The sequence below is a fragment of the Saimiri boliviensis genome, chromosome 8, assembly GCF_048565385.1.
Source record: "Saimiri boliviensis isolate mSaiBol1 chromosome 8, mSaiBol1.pri, whole genome shotgun sequence".
Lineage (NCBI taxonomy): Eukaryota > Metazoa > Chordata > Mammalia > Primates > Cebidae > Saimiri > Saimiri boliviensis.
The window spans coordinates 93,118,235-93,136,610 of record NC_133456.1 but is presented as its reverse complement, the minus strand read 5'-3'; the positions used below and the strand labels follow the sequence as shown (position 1 = coordinate 93,136,610).

General features: G+C 37.8%; 1 protein-coding gene across 10 annotated transcripts in view; it reads left to right on the top strand.

The window, feature by feature from the left end:
* CNTN4 (contactin 4) overlaps positions 1 to 18,376 on the top strand; it is a 979,069-nt gene that overhangs the window by 579,843 nt on the left and 380,850 nt on the right. The window lies entirely within an intron of this gene.

Below are 18,376 nucleotides of genomic sequence, written 5' to 3'. Positions count from 1 at the left end.
AGGTATTAATGAAGCCACAGGTGGCCATGACTTTGTCTGTGAAAAGGGCAGACTTGAAATAGGGGACAGTGACTTTTCTTTAACCTACCAATGTTTGCCCACACTGAGTTTCAATTGTTTAAATATCAGGAGATCTAATAGAAAAGTGTGGGTTTTTAATTTCCTTCGGTGATATAGAAACAGCAGATTTAACATGTCTGCAGTGTAGCAATAACCTGGAGCTAAGAAGACATTGCCTTCTATAGGCAGGACACATGCTCTTTGATTCCCTGAAGTATCCACCACTTGCTCCTCAACAACTTCACCAGCTTACATACCAGTCTTCTGTAGACATTTGAATTTGTAGTATTTGATAGAGAAGGTTACGTACTGTGGCTCATGCCTGTAATCTCAGTACTCTGGGAAATGGAGGCAGGTAGATTATTTGAGCCCAGGAATTTGAGACCAGACTGGCCAACATGGTAAGACCCCATCTCTACAAATAAAAAAAAAAATAGAAAAATTACCTGGGTGTGATGGCATGTGCCTGTAGTCCCACCTTCTCGGGAAGATTGCTTGTCCTCAGGAGGTGGAGGTTGCAATGAGCCAAGATTGCACCACTGCACTCCAGAGTGAGCAAGACCTTTTCTCAAAAAATAATATCTGATAGGCAATAGTAAACATATCTGTGCCTTTGATTTCATTCTCTTCTGTTGATCAGGCAGTTTTTTGTAAGTGAATGGGAATTTGAAGTGTGCCTTTTTGATAGAGCTGTTTTCATCAAGTTACTACATAGGTGAAAGCCAACAAATGTTAGTGTAGGAAGAAATTTTAGCAATTATTTAGTCATTTTGCAAATGGACAAATGGAGAGTATGAAACTCAAAGAGAGTCTTGAGTTTCAAAACTTTCACTGCTGGGGCAGTGAAACTCAAAGAGGTCTTGTTCAGAGTTGACAATAAGTTAATATCACAGGGAGGAAAAGACTTGGGTAACAGCATTCTTCCTAAATCTTAGAATCTTTAGCTATTAACACAGGTACTGACTGGTACATTTGCTCTCAATTGAACAGAGAAGCTGGGCACTTGTGTCTGTATGGGAATCAAAAAAACACCAAAAACAAAATAAAAACCTGTAATTACTTCATTAACTTATTAAAACATGAAAATGCAGTGTACAGATACTGAGGAAATTATACATTTATTTATTGCAGTTGTATTTGAACATCGCCTTTTAAAAAATAATCTGCTTATTTCTACCTATTGAGAGAAATCGTTTTTGTTTTTGTTTTTTTTTTCCAGTATTTTGTTTGGACCACATTGGGTCTTTTTCCCCAATACTGTTTGTCATTCAAACAAATGAAAATGTTCTCAGGCACCACCCTCCACCAAAGAACCAAAGGAATCATTGGATGTGAAAGGTATGAGTCATGCCAGGCTCAGCCCCAGCCAATTACTGATTACACAAGCTATATTTTATCATTTCAAATACATGAAATTAAAATAATTGCAAATGTGTGTATACACACAAACAAAAGTATATGCACAAAGCTCCTTGGTGGAGGTGGAAGGACAGGGATATTTACACTGGAATGATATGTGATTCCTGTTATTGGACAAAACCCTTAACTTGAGCCCACATTTATTAACACAGCAGATCAGTGCAGGCAGCAGGATCTGTGAGGAAAGAGGTGTGAATAGTTTCATCCAGTTACCAGCTGAAAATTTTTCAAAAAAATGCTCATTTCCCTAGTTAAGTGTTTCTCAAACTTAGCTCCCTGCATGGGTTTTTGTAACCCCACTAGAAATGCATGGAGCCATTTCTTGATCCCAGGCCAGTAAGCTAAGCATTTCTGTGGCCCAGTCACTAGTCAGGGTTAAGCATTAAAAACATCGCAAAAATTGACAATCTAGGAACCATTAAGCTAAAGAACAGGTCCAAGATGAGGAGATATATCCTTACAGACGTCTAACGTAGCACCTAAGAAGTAAGCAGTCTGTCATCCACAGTTTAGACTGGAATCTAGTGTAAAACGACAGAGTTTGGAAGGTTGCAGACATAAGCAAGTAACAGCAGTGTGTGAAACATCATTTCTTCATTTCCTTGAAAGCAACTTAGTTCTGACTCTCAAGCTCCATCCAATTCTTGCCAGGCTGCTAAGGAAGTTGCTTTTCTATTCTTACGGGAGCCAACTCAACCCTGAATGTTGTACACAGAAAATGGGGAAGGAGCTCTAAATTCCAGTCTGCTACAGTTGCCACTGACATTCCCATTGTTATATCCCAAGTGGTTCCTTGAAATATGGCTGCTCTCAGCTATCTGCCACTAGAAAAAGAATCCCTACTGAAGTTACAACATCAATAGCTTGGATAGCACCTCCCCAGGCACATCATGGAGCAAGCCTATGGTAGAGGGAGCATTTTAGCTCCACACAGATGCCTTGCTCCCACAGAAATACACCTCCCTCCCAGTCCAGAGGAAACCTGCCATTCTTTTTTGTGATTCAACCCATTTGTCTGCATCTTGCCAGAGACCGTCTGTATTTCAATGAGCTTTGCCATTCCTTTACAGGAGACAGAAACAGAGGCAGAAGGGGAAGGAGGGAATGGTTACTAGAGAGCAATGAATCTATAGGAGAGTAGTGGTTCAGGGGGTCGGAATGGAACAAACTCTCTAAAATCCCGTCTAGAATTAGCAGTAGAGGAATAGATATAAGAAATCTAAATTTTTCATGTAATGCTCTGGCCCCAGTTTCCTCTACCTCCTCTCCCCTATACACCACAATAGGAATTCAGGGCTTCCATGAGGTCACGGAGCAATCATACCTCCTTGCCTATCTCCAGCACATACATAAAAGTTCTTATCAGTTCACTGTTTCACATATATTTTTTATGAAAAGCCAGTCATACCCTGTGAGGTAGGGTTGTGTCTGTTTGTGTCTCTGTGTGTGTGTGTTCATTATGTCTAAGAAAGATTGTATGTCTTCTCACTACTTTCTATTTTTGTTGCTCAAGGGAAAACTGAATACATAAACCTAGAAAAGCAGTCATACCAGCCTATGAGGTCCAGATGAGGTAATAAATATCCTTTTGTCTTTATAATCTCTGATTCCTGTGATGAGCTATTAGGACAATAGGTTTTCCAAATTAAATTTATATTCTATTAGCAGGCAGTGTGTGTTCTACAGCTCTGGGCATTTTGCTACAAGTAACATTTCAGTTAAATTATATTCTCTGGGACAGGCAATTTGAGGTAAAATTGTTCCTGTTTTGGTTACATGCATCCTTCCCCATTAAAATTCTCACCAAGGGACAAAGGAGGCTGGAGAAAAGTCACAAGTATGTTCAAATTAATCACTTCTAAGAGAAGCTATTTAGCATATTAGAATGAGCATGATCTTTGAAATTGTCCATACATGTAGCCCCACACTAGCTATGGTACCTTAGGTAGGTTATTTAACTCTCTAAGCCTTATTTTATCATCAATAAGTGGGGTAATAATAGCAACATCACAGACAAATAATCACTACTCAATCTATGAAAGAGGTTGCTGTTGCTGCCTTTACCGTCCTTAACAATATCCTCTTTATTTGTGGGGAAGGGTCCTTACCCATCATCAGGTGGCAAATCTGGACTGCCTTACATCCTAGAGCAGGTTCAGCAGACTATAGCCTGTGGGGCAAATCCTGACAGTTGTCTATTTTTATACAGCACATGGATTAAGAAAGACTTTAGTTGTAAAATATCAAAAGAAGGAGAATATTAACATTTCATAACACATGAAAATTCTATGAAATTCAAATTTCAGTGTCCACCAATAAAGTTTTATTGGAACACAGCCACACTCATTCCTTTGCATATTGCCTAAGGCAACTTTCATCCTATAGGTGCAGAGAGTTGAACAGTTGTAACAAAAACCCTTGCCCCACAACATTGAAAATGATTACTAATGTGCCCTTTACAGAAAGAGCTTGCCAACCCCTGCCCTAGGAATACAATATAGGGAAAACCACATGAGAAACTGCTTCATCATAAATAATCACATTTGCCCTTGTGATCTTTGGTGTGGGTCTTGCATTTGTAATCAGTGTTTAGTTTTTATATGTGCTATTTTTTTTTTGAGATGGAGTTTCGCTCTTGTTACCTAGGCTGGCATGCAATGGCACGATCTTGGCTCACTGCAACCTCCCTCTCCCAAGTTCAAGCGATTCTCCTGCCTCAGCCTCCCTAGTAGCTGTGATTACAGGCATGCGCCACCACCCCAGTCAATTTTTTGTATTTTTAGTAGAGATGGGGTTTCTCCATGTTGGTCAGGCTAGTCTCAAACTCCTGACCTCAGGTGATCCGCCCACCTCAGCGTCCCAATGTGCTGGGATTACAGGCATGAGCCACTGTGCCAGGCCATATGTGTTATTTTTTAATATGTATGGCTTGTCTCTCTGCCTTGGCAGTTACCTCAGCATATCTCAGTTTCAGTTCCATGAGCAAATGTGTTGATGTCTTTGAGGCATTCTTCAAGAATGTCTTAAAATTATTCATTATATTTCTGTATTTCTCTGATCATATTATAAATCATCTAACCTATAGTATGCCCTCAAAGTTTGTTGAAAATTTACCCAGCACTTTTTACAGTGGTGTAATAACAAAGAGTCTGAAACATAATTTTATGTACAATATATGAAGGTTGTGATGGTGGTTCTGAAGAAGAAAGAAGAGAAGGGTAGAGGGAAAGAAGAGGAAAAAGATTCACTTTTACTCCCAATGTGGAATGATAGCAAGAGGTCTGTTATGTCAACAACTCGCTTCAGGATATTATCTCAGTTCCAAGCTGCGTGAAATCAAGGCGGGAGTTCTCTCCACTAGGATATTGAGAATGAGGAACACTGGAAAGTAATAGAAGCTATTAATTGCAGGATCTAGTCCTTGCATGGTGATATTTCATCACGCTATTTACCTGAAGCCATTGCCTCAGGGGAATATGGTAATTAGCATAGCTATCAACAGCAATAGCACCTATGCATAAGTTAAATCATATGTATTTTGATTACCAAGTTGTCTCACTAACAAAAGAGGGTTGGTTAGATGTAATTTCTTGGTGCTGCAAAACTGTGCAAGCAAAATAAACGATTATTAGAGCTTTTTCCTGTTGTTTATAATTGAACTGAGCTACAACCCATGCTTTTTCCCATTACAAACATATTTATGATCTTTGTTAGCTAGCGCATTAGTATATGTCAATGTATTAGACAACTGGATACCTACCTGCTAAGGATGATGACATTTGTTCTTTCTGCTTTGCAGAGTACCCAGGTGTGATGAGTGTCAACACCCTGCACCCTTGTTATTGTTAGGCAGCAGTATGCAATCCAGTTGATTTTCATTTAGTGTATTCAATAAATTAAATCTCAGATTCTTAAAGTGGCACACTTAGACCCATGAGAAGTATTAAGTTTCTTTCTAGGCAACTGGCAATTATATCTGCTTATTCACAAATATTTGAAGATGCAATCTCTTGACTAAGTATTTTTGCAAATAGCAGGAGGAAAAGTTGGCAAGAAGCAGCTTTGCTTCTAAGAGAGTTTGATGTTCTTTCAGAAAAGCAATGAAAACCCATAGTGCCCAGTGCTTTACCTCTGCTACCTGTGCCCTCCCTGCAGGCAGATCCAATAATTTTCCTTTTCCTGCCAGCCTACTTTCTCCTTGATGTAGTTCAGTGAATATTTAAGCCTTGAGGATTGGGGCTGGAGAGAGGAAGCATTGATTTCATCAGCTGTTTTGGAACACTTGGATCTTTTCTGTTTTTCCTTTTGCATCTTTTTTAGTATGACAAAAAAATTAGGATTAAATTTATCTTTCTGAGACTTGTTGCTGTTTCTTTCTTCGACTAAAATATCCTGCAACAGTATAGCATGAACAGCTCTCTTTCTTAAAATTATTTCATAAATATTTTTTGTCATACACACACTGGCACATGCAAACACCATTTCATTTAATCTTGTGGTAACTCTGCCAAGAGAGGGAAATAGCTTTATAGAAAAAGTATGAATTAAAATGTGTAAAATTAAGATCTCTGTTTCACTGTATATAAATTTTATCTCAATGTATATAAATTTTATCTCAAATGAACAAAAGACCTCTTATTTTTATTTTTAATTTTGCATTTCTTCACCATAAGGTTAGAGTAACTTTAAAAAAATATGTGGTAGTCTAAAAAAAAAAAACCTAATGACTAAAAATTAGACAAATTTAAATTTTTTATTAAAATTATTTCTATTTTCTTAGAAAAATTTTTAAACATATTAAATTCAGAAGGATATTAAGTGAACACCTGCATATATGTCAACTAGATGCTACCTTCATCATTTTATTATATCCATCTATTCATTCTCCATCTACCCATCAATTCATCTTTATTTTTGATACATTGCAAAGTAAACTGCAGATATCCATATGTCTTCCTAAATACCTAGTTTGCATCTCATTAATTAGTATTTGATATTTGTTTATAGCTTTTTGTTCCTTTGAGCTAAAATTTATATACCTTGAAACACATAGAGCTTAAGTGGCCATTTCTTGAGATTTGACCAGTACATATACCTGTGTAAATGACATTCCCAGTTATATCAAGATACAGAACAGAGTTATCTCAGAAATTTCCTCCGGCCCCTTCTAAATCTTAGTTGCTTTAAATCAAATATCAATTCTGGTTGATTTTATAAGGTTTTCTTTAAAACTGTTTAGATGTAAGCAGAATACAAAAGATGAATAAGACATGATCCCTACCTTCTAAAAGAATGTAGATGGTGACAAAAAACACCAAAAATAGAAAATTTCAATTTTCAATATGTTTTGAATAATAACATGTAGTGGATGCTACGGAAGCACCTAGCATGTCTGTTCATCCATCTGGGCTCTTAGGAAAGGGTTTTGGAGGAGAAGTCAGCTTAAGTCTGGGGAGAATAAAAAAATGAATAAATGTTAGCCAGGAGAAAAGAATGGTAAAAGAAATTGCTCCAAGAAATTGAGTATATATTTTGGTTAAAATATATATTTTTGAATCAAAATATATATTCTAGTGTTTGGGAGAATTTATGAATCAGAGCACCCAGAGGAGCTTGCATTGTCCTCTCAAGAATACTAGAAAACAAAACACAAAAATTCATTGAGAAGCTGAGTCTCTGTACCCTAAGGATATTTTACTACCTTCCACCATGAGTTGCTAGACTACAATTTCTAAGAAAGACACTTCTCAAACCATCAGTGGCTCCCTTTTCTTTCTGCTATTAGATAGTTTTTCTTATCCTAGCATTTCTAGGTGCCTTTCATCATCTTCCCAGTATAGTCCTAATCTGACTTTTCCCCACTTCCGTTTTTACTTACATCTTATACTCAAAATATATGAAACTCTCCAGTCCTTCTGCTTTCCTGCTTTTGCCCAAGTCTGCCTCTTTCTGGAATCCTCTCTTCTTAATGTCTACCTTTCATAATCCTATTCATCTGCCAAGTCTTTCCGCCTGCCCATCAGAAGCCATCTTGTCTAAAAATTCCCATAGCTCTTGGCTCCTACCATTCCCATTTTTAAAGCCAAACACAGCTGTTTTGTTCTGCTGTAGCTGACAATGTCTAGCACAGTGCTCAGCACAAAGTAGAAAATTAGTATTTGTTGAATAACAGTGAGTTCTATCTTATGTCAGTGTGTAGTTATAGTTCCAGAGTTTCTCTAAAACAGAGTCTGTTTCTATACTTCTTTACATTCCCAGAAATCATAAAGGACAGCCAAGAACTGAACAACATGGCCAGGCACAGTGGCTCACACCTGTAATCTGAGCACTTAGGTGCATCACTTTAGGTCAGGAGTTCGAGATCAGCCTGGCCAACATGGCAAAACTCTGTCTCTACTAAAAATACAAAAGTTAGCCAGGCATGGTAGTGCATGCCTGTAATCCCAGCTACTCAGGAGGCTGAGGCAAGAGAATTGCTTAAACCCAGGAGGCAGAGGTTGCAGTGAGCCGAGATCATGCCACTATACTCCAGCCTGGACAACATAGCAAGACCCTGTCTCAAAAAAATAAAAAGAGAAAAAGAAATTGAACAACATTAAATAAACCTATCATGCTATTCTAATATCTGAGCTGTAGCATTACAGCTCTATTTATATTTAATATAAATTTAAAGACATGCTGTTTGAGGAGTAGACCTCACAACATTTGTTTTGGTATTAGTATACTTCCACTCCCTCTTACTACCCATGGAGGTTTATAAATTGACCATTTGTTTCTATGTTTTAAAAGAAAATCTTATAAATTAAGTGCAGAAAGGAAATGGGAAAGTCCTTGGTATGATAAATGTTTAGTTTTTGAGATATCAGTGTTATTTATGTGTTCAGTGCATCTGCTGACTGACTACCTACTATTTGCCAGGTGCTGGGCAAGCCATTCCTGTCCTGGTATAGCACTGTTTCCAGTACAGAATATCTTACACAGACCCCAGAAAAAGAGTTGGACTTTGTCTGTTTGAACCCTTCTATTTGTGCATGAGAAACTTAGTACTGAGTGAATAAAAACCTTCTGATGGCAGATAGTTCCATTTATTGGAAAGTTCTTTATAGTAAACTTTATACTACCTATTTTTAACATCTTCCAGCCAGCCCTATGTCTGTCACTGAAGCCTCTAGAACCAACTAAACCCCTCTTATGCACAGCACCTTTTCAGGATTGAAGATTTACATCACACCCCCTACCTACTAAGCCTTACCTTCTTCAAAGCAAGTATATAGAACTCAAAATACTTTTTCAAAGGAATTGGTTTCAGAATTGCTGTTTGTTTTTTCTGAAACATTTTATATCGGTTCCAACATTTGAAATCAGTTTGAATGTCCTTCTCAGTTTATTCTGTAACGGGTTTGATGATAGACACCAGCAGAGAGAGATTGGGGTTGTGGGGAAGGGATGCTATAGAGAAGATGCGCAGGGCATAATCCCTGTTGTCCTAGAGCATATCCACAGCAGGAGAAAACAACCACTTTGTCAGATTATTTCAACATGATGCTGCAAGTCATGTCAGAGATAAGCAACTGGTACAGTTGGGTACTCAGAAGGGTAATCTAGTCCAGTCTGGGTTTTAAGGAAAGAGTTCTAGAAGAAATTTCACTAGAGTTGAGTCTGAAATTATGAGGAAATGTTAGTCAAGAGAAGAAAGATAGAAAGGGAGACAATAGGAGTTAGGGTGCTGAGGTATAAAACCAGTATAGGGTGATAGGGGTGAAGGTAATGACAGTATAGTTACTTATGTGAAGTATTACCTAGAAAATGGCAGAAAATAGGACCTGTGAAGTATGCGTATACACACACACACATATATATTATGTGTATATGTGTGTCTATCTCTGTATGTGTGTATGTAAGTACATTCGGATTTTCTAATTCTTAGATTTCCAGTTCTCTTGTTGGAAATTAGAAACCTGGCTTTATGACCAAGGACTTTATTCAGTGTATTAGCTTTTCAAGAGACCATAACTAATTATCATTGATGACTATAATGACCTGAAGTATTATAATAAATAATTTCTGCAAAGCAGAGTTTTAGGTAACACATATCATTAAAGGTATTCCTATGATTTGAATGTGTGTTCACTCCAAACTTCAGGCTGAAACTTAATCTCCATCATGGTGGTATTAAGAGATGAAGTCTTCTGGGAAGTGTTTATAAGGGCACCACACTCAAGAATGAATTAATGCACTTACAAAATAGCTTTCAAAGAAAGTTTGCAGCTTTTTGCTCTTTGGCTCTTCTGCCATGTGAGTACACAGCATTGCTCTTCTCTAGAGAACACAACCTCAAGGTACCATCTTGGAAGCAGAGCAAGCCCTCACCAGACGGCAAACATGGTGGCTCCCTAATCTTGGATTTTCCAGCCTCCAGAACTGTGAAAATAAATTTATATTATTTGTTAATGACCCAGACTCAGGTCTTATTTATAGAATCCCAAAGGGACTGAGACAGTATGGTTGTAATTCAATGTCACATTTCTTCCAGTTTCTTAATATGAAGGTTTGCCATTTGTGGACGCTTCATTGCTTCTCTGACCTGAGTAAAGTGGCTTATATGTTTCTCATTATGCTTTGATATTTAAGGGAATGGCTTGCATTCACTTCAGAAGAGTTGTGTCTCATGAATTATTTGCATTATAGAAACCAAACTTTATCTGGAACATTCCAATTTAAGATAGCCATTTGGTAAGTTAATTGCCATGAATGGGTGACATTTAATAAAGTATGTGAATACTTAGGAAGGGAAGGTTGTTAATTAAAAAATAAAATTATCCTACTGTTCATTCGGTTTTATATATCATTTGCCAAAGCTCACCCTACATAATCTACGGTGTTTGAATTCATGCATCTAGACTTGTCTTAAGAAGAGGGCTGGCAAATTTAGAACTTGCAGTGTTTGTTACCATGGGAAATGCAACAAGCTATTTAAAAAATTGTCTTTTCAATAACTTTTAGTGTAATGAAGGAGATAATGCATATGCTCCTGGAAAGATAGCCTATAGTATTGAGTACTAGCTAAGGTCTCTGGGCTGTGTAGAGAATGTCTATAGTATGCCTGCGCAGTGACCGTTTCTCCTGCTTTTGCAATAGCGAACTATACCTGTCCTATTTTCAGCAGTACGTTTCTTTTTTCCAAGAATCCTTCTCTATCGCCCAAACTTAAAGAGATCCAGCTTTGACCACTCAAAATCCATCTTCAAAATTGTACTGAATCTGTATGAAAAGGAGGTGTACCTACTCCTTATCATGTTTGGGGTGGCAGAATGTCAGGTTGCAGTTGTCCGTGACCATGTTTGTGCCCACAAGGAAGAGCCAACCTGAAAATACAGACAGCCAAAGACAATGGCTCTTAAGTCTTTGCAGCTATATCAGACAATACATATTTTATCTTAAGCAAGTTGAAGTTCTTCATCACTTGAATTAGTCATGGTTTTTCAGAGAAGCAACCGATAGGATGCATAGAAAGAGAAAAAGATATTTATTTTAAAGAATTGGCTCATGCCATTTTGAGGGCTGTCAAGTCTGAATTGCACAGGGCAGGCTGGCAGGCTGGGGATTCAGGGAAGAGTTGATGTTACAGTTTTGGAGTCCAAAGGCAGTCTGGAGAGAGAATTCCTTCTTCAGGGATTTCAGTCTTTTAAGACTTTAAACAGATTGGATGAGGCCCACCTGCAGGTTCCAGGGCACCCTGCTTTACATTACTGATTTAAACTTTACTCACATTTAAAAAAAACCTCACAACATTCATCTGGACGATGTTTGACTAAATGACTGGGTACAGTAGCCTAGCCAAATTAACATATGAAATTAATCGTCACACTGGTAAATGAAAACACTGTGGCTTATCTATATAGTAACTGCCTATAGCATTTATAATGCTCAGATGTTACAGAAATCATCATGGGACTGATGTAGTCAGGAGAGGTTGTCGACAGAATGTACTACTTCATGTAAGTTATAAAATTCATACTTTTACTATTCTGTAAAGAAAGAATATCTTTTATGGCGATAGGAAAATTGAATAAGCTAATACATAGAGCCAGTACAAGGAAGGCACCTCAATATTTAATTTTTTCTTCCATTTCCCTTCCATTTATGTATTTGGGGTTCTGATTAAGTCTGTGCTGTACTTGAGTCTGGAAGTTTGCAAGCCACTTTATGTTGAGGGTTTCTGTTTTAGAGATGAATTGGCTTCACGTGGACCACGCAGCATTCTAAGTGTCTAGAGCTCAGAGTGACCACAGCAAAGGGAGCAAGCCCTCTACTTATTTTACAGATAGGAAGCTGTTCTCTGTGGTGATTAATTTTTTAAAAAATTAAGTTTCAGTGCTAGTGTACTTTGCCAGTTGGATGTCTACATGTATTTCCAAATCAGTACAACTAGAATGTGTTTCAATAAAAGAGTTGAAGTCACTTAGGTCCTGGCCTCATATCTACTTCATCATGCTATTTAGGCATTCGTTTAAGATATAAAAAGCAAAAATATGTAAATGTAAACATAGCTATTTCTATATGGCAGAGTATGTTTTAAGAGCCTGGACAGCACTTTGGGAGGCCAAGGCAGATAGATCACGTGAGGTCAGGAGTTGAAGACCGGCCTGGCCAACATGGTGAAACTCCGTCTCTACTAAAAATACAAAAAAAAAAAAAAAGATAGCCAGGTATCATGGCGGGCACCTGTAATTTCAGCTGCTTGGGAGGCTGAGGCAGGGAACAGCTTGAACCCGGGAGGCAGAAGTTGCAGTGAGCCAAGATTGCACCACTGTACTCCTCCTGGGCAACAGAGTGAGACTCTTGTTTCAAAGAACCTGGGATTGTTAGTATACCTGTCCCAGGTATTTAATTTATAATTGGGAGAATAGCTTAATGCTTGAGAAAATTTGATGATGATCTTTTAAAATGTCACCAAATCTAATTACTCAGTCCCAAAATACACCCTCAGGGTGTAACTTCAGATTACTGAGGACTAAGACTTGTTGGGAAGGCTTTGGAGTGGAAATTTCCACCATTGTTAATTTGCAGGAAGACACAACTGATGTGTTTTTGTGATGGTTTCACATCTGGCACTCTGTCTCCTAGGCACTTGGCCGTTCTTCACTCCGTTCATTCCTGAATGTTGCACAGGATTCTCAAATACCACTTCAGACTAGATCTGAGCCCCCAAAAGTCATATGCAACTTGATAAAAAAAATTCTACCTGACATTTTCAGGTACAACTCACTTGAACCTGTAAAAGTCAGGTGTAAATTGAGAATAGATTTACAGCTAAGTCTTTTTTCGTTGATTTCAGTATTTGTTTGGAACTGACATTTGGAGAATAACTCAGTTGACCTCAGAATTGGTCCCCTGCTTACTCCAAAGTGTTGTCAGGGAGTGCTTTGTGTCTGAATGGCTAGTACAGTGTGCTTCAGGTGAATTTCAGACACTTTTATTTACTGGATTTCGAACAGTTTGGAATGGGAATTAACAATATGTGAATTCAGTAGTTTCACCAACATAGCATCTTGAGCAAGTCTTGGACACTGAATCATATTTGTTGCCTAAAAATGTTAATGATTATCTGGCTTAGCCTCATAGGCCTGATTCTTCATCAACAGTAATATGTTGATTATTGGCATTTTGGACATGGTTGGTACTGTACAGCTGAATTTCTGCACAAATTCAGAGCAGCTATGCAGGCTCCTGCCACTGGGTGAGTTGATGAAGCAGATGATGTCTCCCCTCATAATGCTGCACCAAACAGATGGAATGGCAAGCTGTCTATGACTCTGAGTATCTCTGAATATGAACCTGTCCTTCTGCCTACCCCAATCATTCCACTTTCATGAAGTGCATGCACTGCTGGGCCACAGAGAAATTATACAACAAGCAGTAGACGTGGTGTCTGAAGGCAATGCAACTCTTGAACTAGAAATTTAGCACATATGTGAAATCCTTCACAGTTACAAAGCCATTCTTAGACTATTATTTTCAAAGGTAAAGTTAGAGATATAATAAGCCTATGAGATCATCATGTCCAGTTCTCTCATTCTAGAGATAATAAAACTGTGATCTAGAAGTTAAGTCCTTTACTTAAGGTTATGTATTTAGAGGAAGAGATAGGGCAAGAATTCCAGATCCTTGTGTTTCACGGTATTATCCTTCTAATAGAGGGTGACCAATGAATGCATGATTTGGTTTGTAAGCAAATGTGAAATCCAGAGGTTTTCATCATTTCCAACAATGTAAAAAAGTTGAATCTCAGATTAGAGACTCTTTGACCTCTTCATGGATTTTTTCTCTTTCTCTTTTTACATTCCTGCAAGGAAGGACTCTTGATATATTTTTGCCTTGTAGAAATACTTATTTCTAAGTTGGTTTGAAATTAGCACGTCATCTGATTCACTGAGATGGAGTTAAACTCCCCTGGCAAACACACACACACACACACACACACACACACACACCCACCCACCCACCCACCCAGAGAGAAAAGATTTTATCGTCTATGTGAATCAATTCCAAGAGTTTGCTTTAGTTTACTTATTCATCTTCCCTACAGTGTAAGATATTCAATTAAATCTTCCCTCAAATTGGCCATAAATTTTGATGAAAATGAAAGAAATTTCATTTAGCAAACAGTTTCTATCAGGGACTATAATGATAGAATCCAATAAGAATTATTTTCACCTATGCACCTGAATGAACATGTTTGGTCTGGTTTTTGGTTTGTTTTCTGTCTGTATCTTTATTTTTCTCTTTTTGTTTTTCACCCAGATTTTGTCCAAAGTGGTTGAGGTGGGGGGTCAGGTGAAATTGCTTATAGACACAAGAATGCTTTATAGCAGTGTTTTTACCACTGATATAGTAGTGTCTTTGGTAAAACCTTTTCATATGCTATACTTACATCTTTCTGTTTTAAATAGAACCACTGGGATCTGAGTTACATCTGATGCTCCCTTATTTTCATTAAGGCATATATAGAAATTTTTCGTACCCTTTGCTTGAGGCCTTCTTGCCCAACTTAGCATCCGTAGAGTGGACATAGGCAGGAATGGCCCACTCTGCAAAATGCATCCACTATATTTTGAGTAGAGACTGGTTATGGTTACTGATCTAGGTCCTGGAAATAAGAAATAAATCAGACAGATGATACCTCTGTGGAACTTTAGCGCAGGAGATGAGGTGAAACGAGGGAGAAGACATAAGTGAGGATAACAGCGGGCAAAGTGGTGAGCATTGCCAATGAAAATGCAGTGATTTTCTCCCAGCATGGGATATCATAGACAAAAGGGCATTTAAGCTGCAATTCAGAAGGTTCTGAAGATCTACTTATCCAATTTGTGTTTTGCTTTCTCTGTGAATGGTTTGAGCCAGAGCTATACTGGGAGGTGGGCAGTAGGGAGAGCACATTCATAGCATTCTCACAAAAGCTTCATAGGGCCGGACAGCAGCAATAGTATCCTCAGCCTCACCCATGTTTTACAGATGAGCTAACTGGGGCTCAACAAGGTTAACAACTTGGTAAATAGTAAACCCTCTGAGATTTAAGCCTTCATCTTCTGATTCTTCTTTCATGGTTGTTTTCAGGAATCCTTAATTATTAGATTAGTACAAAAGTAATTGTGTTTTTTTGTGTTTTTTTGTTTGTTTGTTTTTGTTTTTTTGCCATTTAAAAGTAATGGCAAAACCCACAATAACTTTTGAACCAATGTAAGTAGTTAGGATTTCTAGGATACAAGTAACTGAAACTGACTCTGGATAGTTTAAGTGAAAAAGGAATTGAGGGAAAAATTAACAGGAGTTTTCCAAAATTATGGAGATCCTAGTGCAGGCGTCCCCAAACTATGGCCCGTGGGCCGCATGCGGCGCCCTTAGGCCATTTATCTGGCCCCCCACCGCACTTCAGGAAGGGGCACCTCTTTCATTGGTGGTCAATGAGAGGAGCACAGTATGTGGCGGCCCTCCAATGGTCTGAGGGACAGTGAACTGGTCCCCTGTGTAAAAAGTTTGGGGACGCCTGTCCTAGAGAGCCAGATTCAGAGGAAAGAAGCTGAGTAGAGTGAAAGGTATTAGGTAACAATAAAATCAACAGCATTCTCAGGAAAACCTTGCCAGTAGAATGAATGAGCTCTAAGCTTTGTTGTTTTCTATCTCAGTATTATTGCTCAGGATCCAAAATCTTAGAGAGCACAGTGTCTGACTTATTCTGAATGATGTGCCAGTGCCAACCTATTTGTTAGAGGAGAGCTAGGCATCTTGATTTATACCCTCTGTGATAGCACCTATAAGTGATGAGATAATGCCACCAAAGGAAACCAAAGTGGATGATCAGGAAAGAGCATATGTCCACTTTGGGAATAGAGGGACATGCAAGGAAAAGAACAAACCAGCATTGCAACTCTATATCTATATGGATGAAGCAACAAATGATTTTTTGTAGGCCCAAATTAACAAATGTGACATAGTATATTTTCTTCATCATACTAAGACAATGACACATGTATGCTGTGCTCATCTAAAGTTGGTGAAGCTTAACTACTCCTTCCATAAGTTATGGCTACTTGTTCCTCCTTGTGCCTTCTAGCATGCAGATAATTAGGCAAAATTTGAAACAATTTGAATGTAGTAGATGCTCTCTGTCAAGGTGTGAGGGTTAGGATAGCATTTACCCTCCAGGTTTAAAGTGTTCTAGGACATCTTTTGGGTGAGTTCCCTCCAGAAAAGGAAAGTGTTCTTGAGAAAGGGCAGTATGATTAATCTTACCTGGAGGCTGAAGCACATGATGTGGATGTGTGCACATGTTCGCATATTTGTTCATGTGCATATGCACTGTGTGGAAGGATATAGTTAAGGACAAAAAATAGTTTTCCAGCAGAAATTGATCATGTTAGGACATTATGAAACCATTAGGGATTTCTCGTGTAGTTTGTTCCAAATGCAGCAATCTCTTGTCTGTCTTTTCAAAGGAAATATGGTACCAAAGTAGATTTCAACTGTAAGCTCCAGTTATCTTGGCTAGAGTGGCCTTTCTTAATACTCTCAGGCGTGTGCTCTTCTGGTAATTTGTGTAAGTTTTCATATGAAATGGGAGTTTCATTTCGAGTTCCAAGGGTTTTATAAGTAGTATATCTCATTCAATTATCACAGCACTATAAGTTAGTTATTCTTACTATCGTAAATCTGCAGATGAGGAAACAGAGGCACAGAGAAGGTTTAGTACATTGCTTAAGATCATCCATTCTGCATTTCACAAGAGCACAGCAGGAGTGGTTTCCCCTTCATATTTGCTTCAGTTATGCTTAATGTAGTAACTGGTGCAGAGCTAAGATTGCATGAATGAGTGCATAAATTAGAGATGTAATGGTACAGTAGGAGTGTATATTGCAACATTTGTGCATCACTGAATATAATAGCTTACATGAGATGGAAAAAAACCACCTAACCTTTTAAAATGTGTTTATGGTTTTCATATCCATTAGCTCATTTGATTTTTATAAGACATGTATTTAGTTGGAGGGTATAATTGTTCTTCGTTTTTAACTTACAATCAAATCTCAAAGAAGATGGAACTTGCCCATGTGAAACAATCATAATAGTTAGCTCCTAATTATAAACAATGTAGAGTACTATGAAACGAAGAAATCTTCCGTAACTTTCAGTATTTAGGAATCTAGAAATTCCACATGCAACATATTAGCATAGGAGCCCAAACCTAGAAATTATAGATAAAAATAAAATCATAAAGAAGTTATTAACTTAAATAAACGTTGAATGAAAGAAGAAAACAAAATTACAATCATAGTTACTTGTAAACCACTGATAACTATACAATACATCAAAATTGGCAGAAAATGCAAAAGCTATTCTTAGAGGAAAACAACATAGCCATCTATGTGTTTATTTGACCAAAAAATGAAAATAAAAGAGCAAAATATTATACTACAAAATGTGTTTAAAAGATGGTAGGGTAAATATAAAGAAAGCAGGATAAAGGAAACTTGAGTCTAGAAAATCTCCATATAATTATTAGGGAAGAGAAGAGATGAGAAAAAAAGGTAGGCCTCTTTTCAAGATTAAGGTGATCTGGGCCAGGTGTGGTGAATCATGCCTGTAATCCCAGAACTTTGGGAGACCAAGGCAGGTGGATCACTTGAGGTCAGAAGTTCAAGACCAGCCTGGCTGACATGGTGAAATGCCATCTCTACTAAACATACAAAAATTAGCCAGGTGTGGTGGCGCACACCTGTAGTCCCAGCTACTGGGGAGACTGAGGCAGGATAATTGCTGGAATCCAGGAGGCAGAGGTTGCAGGGAGCCAAGATTGCGCCACTGCTCGCCAGCCTGGGTGACAGAGTGAGGCTTCATCTGAAAAAAAAAAGTTGATCTGGAACACACACCCTCTTATACATGATACCATTTCAAGACCCTTTAAAGTAAATAACAATAAAATAGTAGAAATTTAAAGTATGATATGACTCTAAAAATAAAATCAATTTAAAAAATACAACAAAAATGATTTCGAATGGCCCAAGACAGAAGAGAAAATAGGAGAAAGAGGGTAAAACAAAGTATAAAATGGATTAACTAATGCAGTGTGACAAACTGGTATCCTTTGCTGGAAGAACTTCATAGGGTACAGGCTGGAACAGTGGTTCTCTTTAACAGGCATTAAAATCACCTGCAGGACTTGTTAAAAAAAACAGATTACTATTCCAACTCTCATAAAATATGAATTTAGATATGGACCATAAGATTTACTTTGAAAATACATTAATAGGTTCACATTTTTATAAGATAGGAACATTTATAGAAAATGAAATGAGAGATGTTAAGTACAGTATTTTAATATGTAATATATTTTATTAAA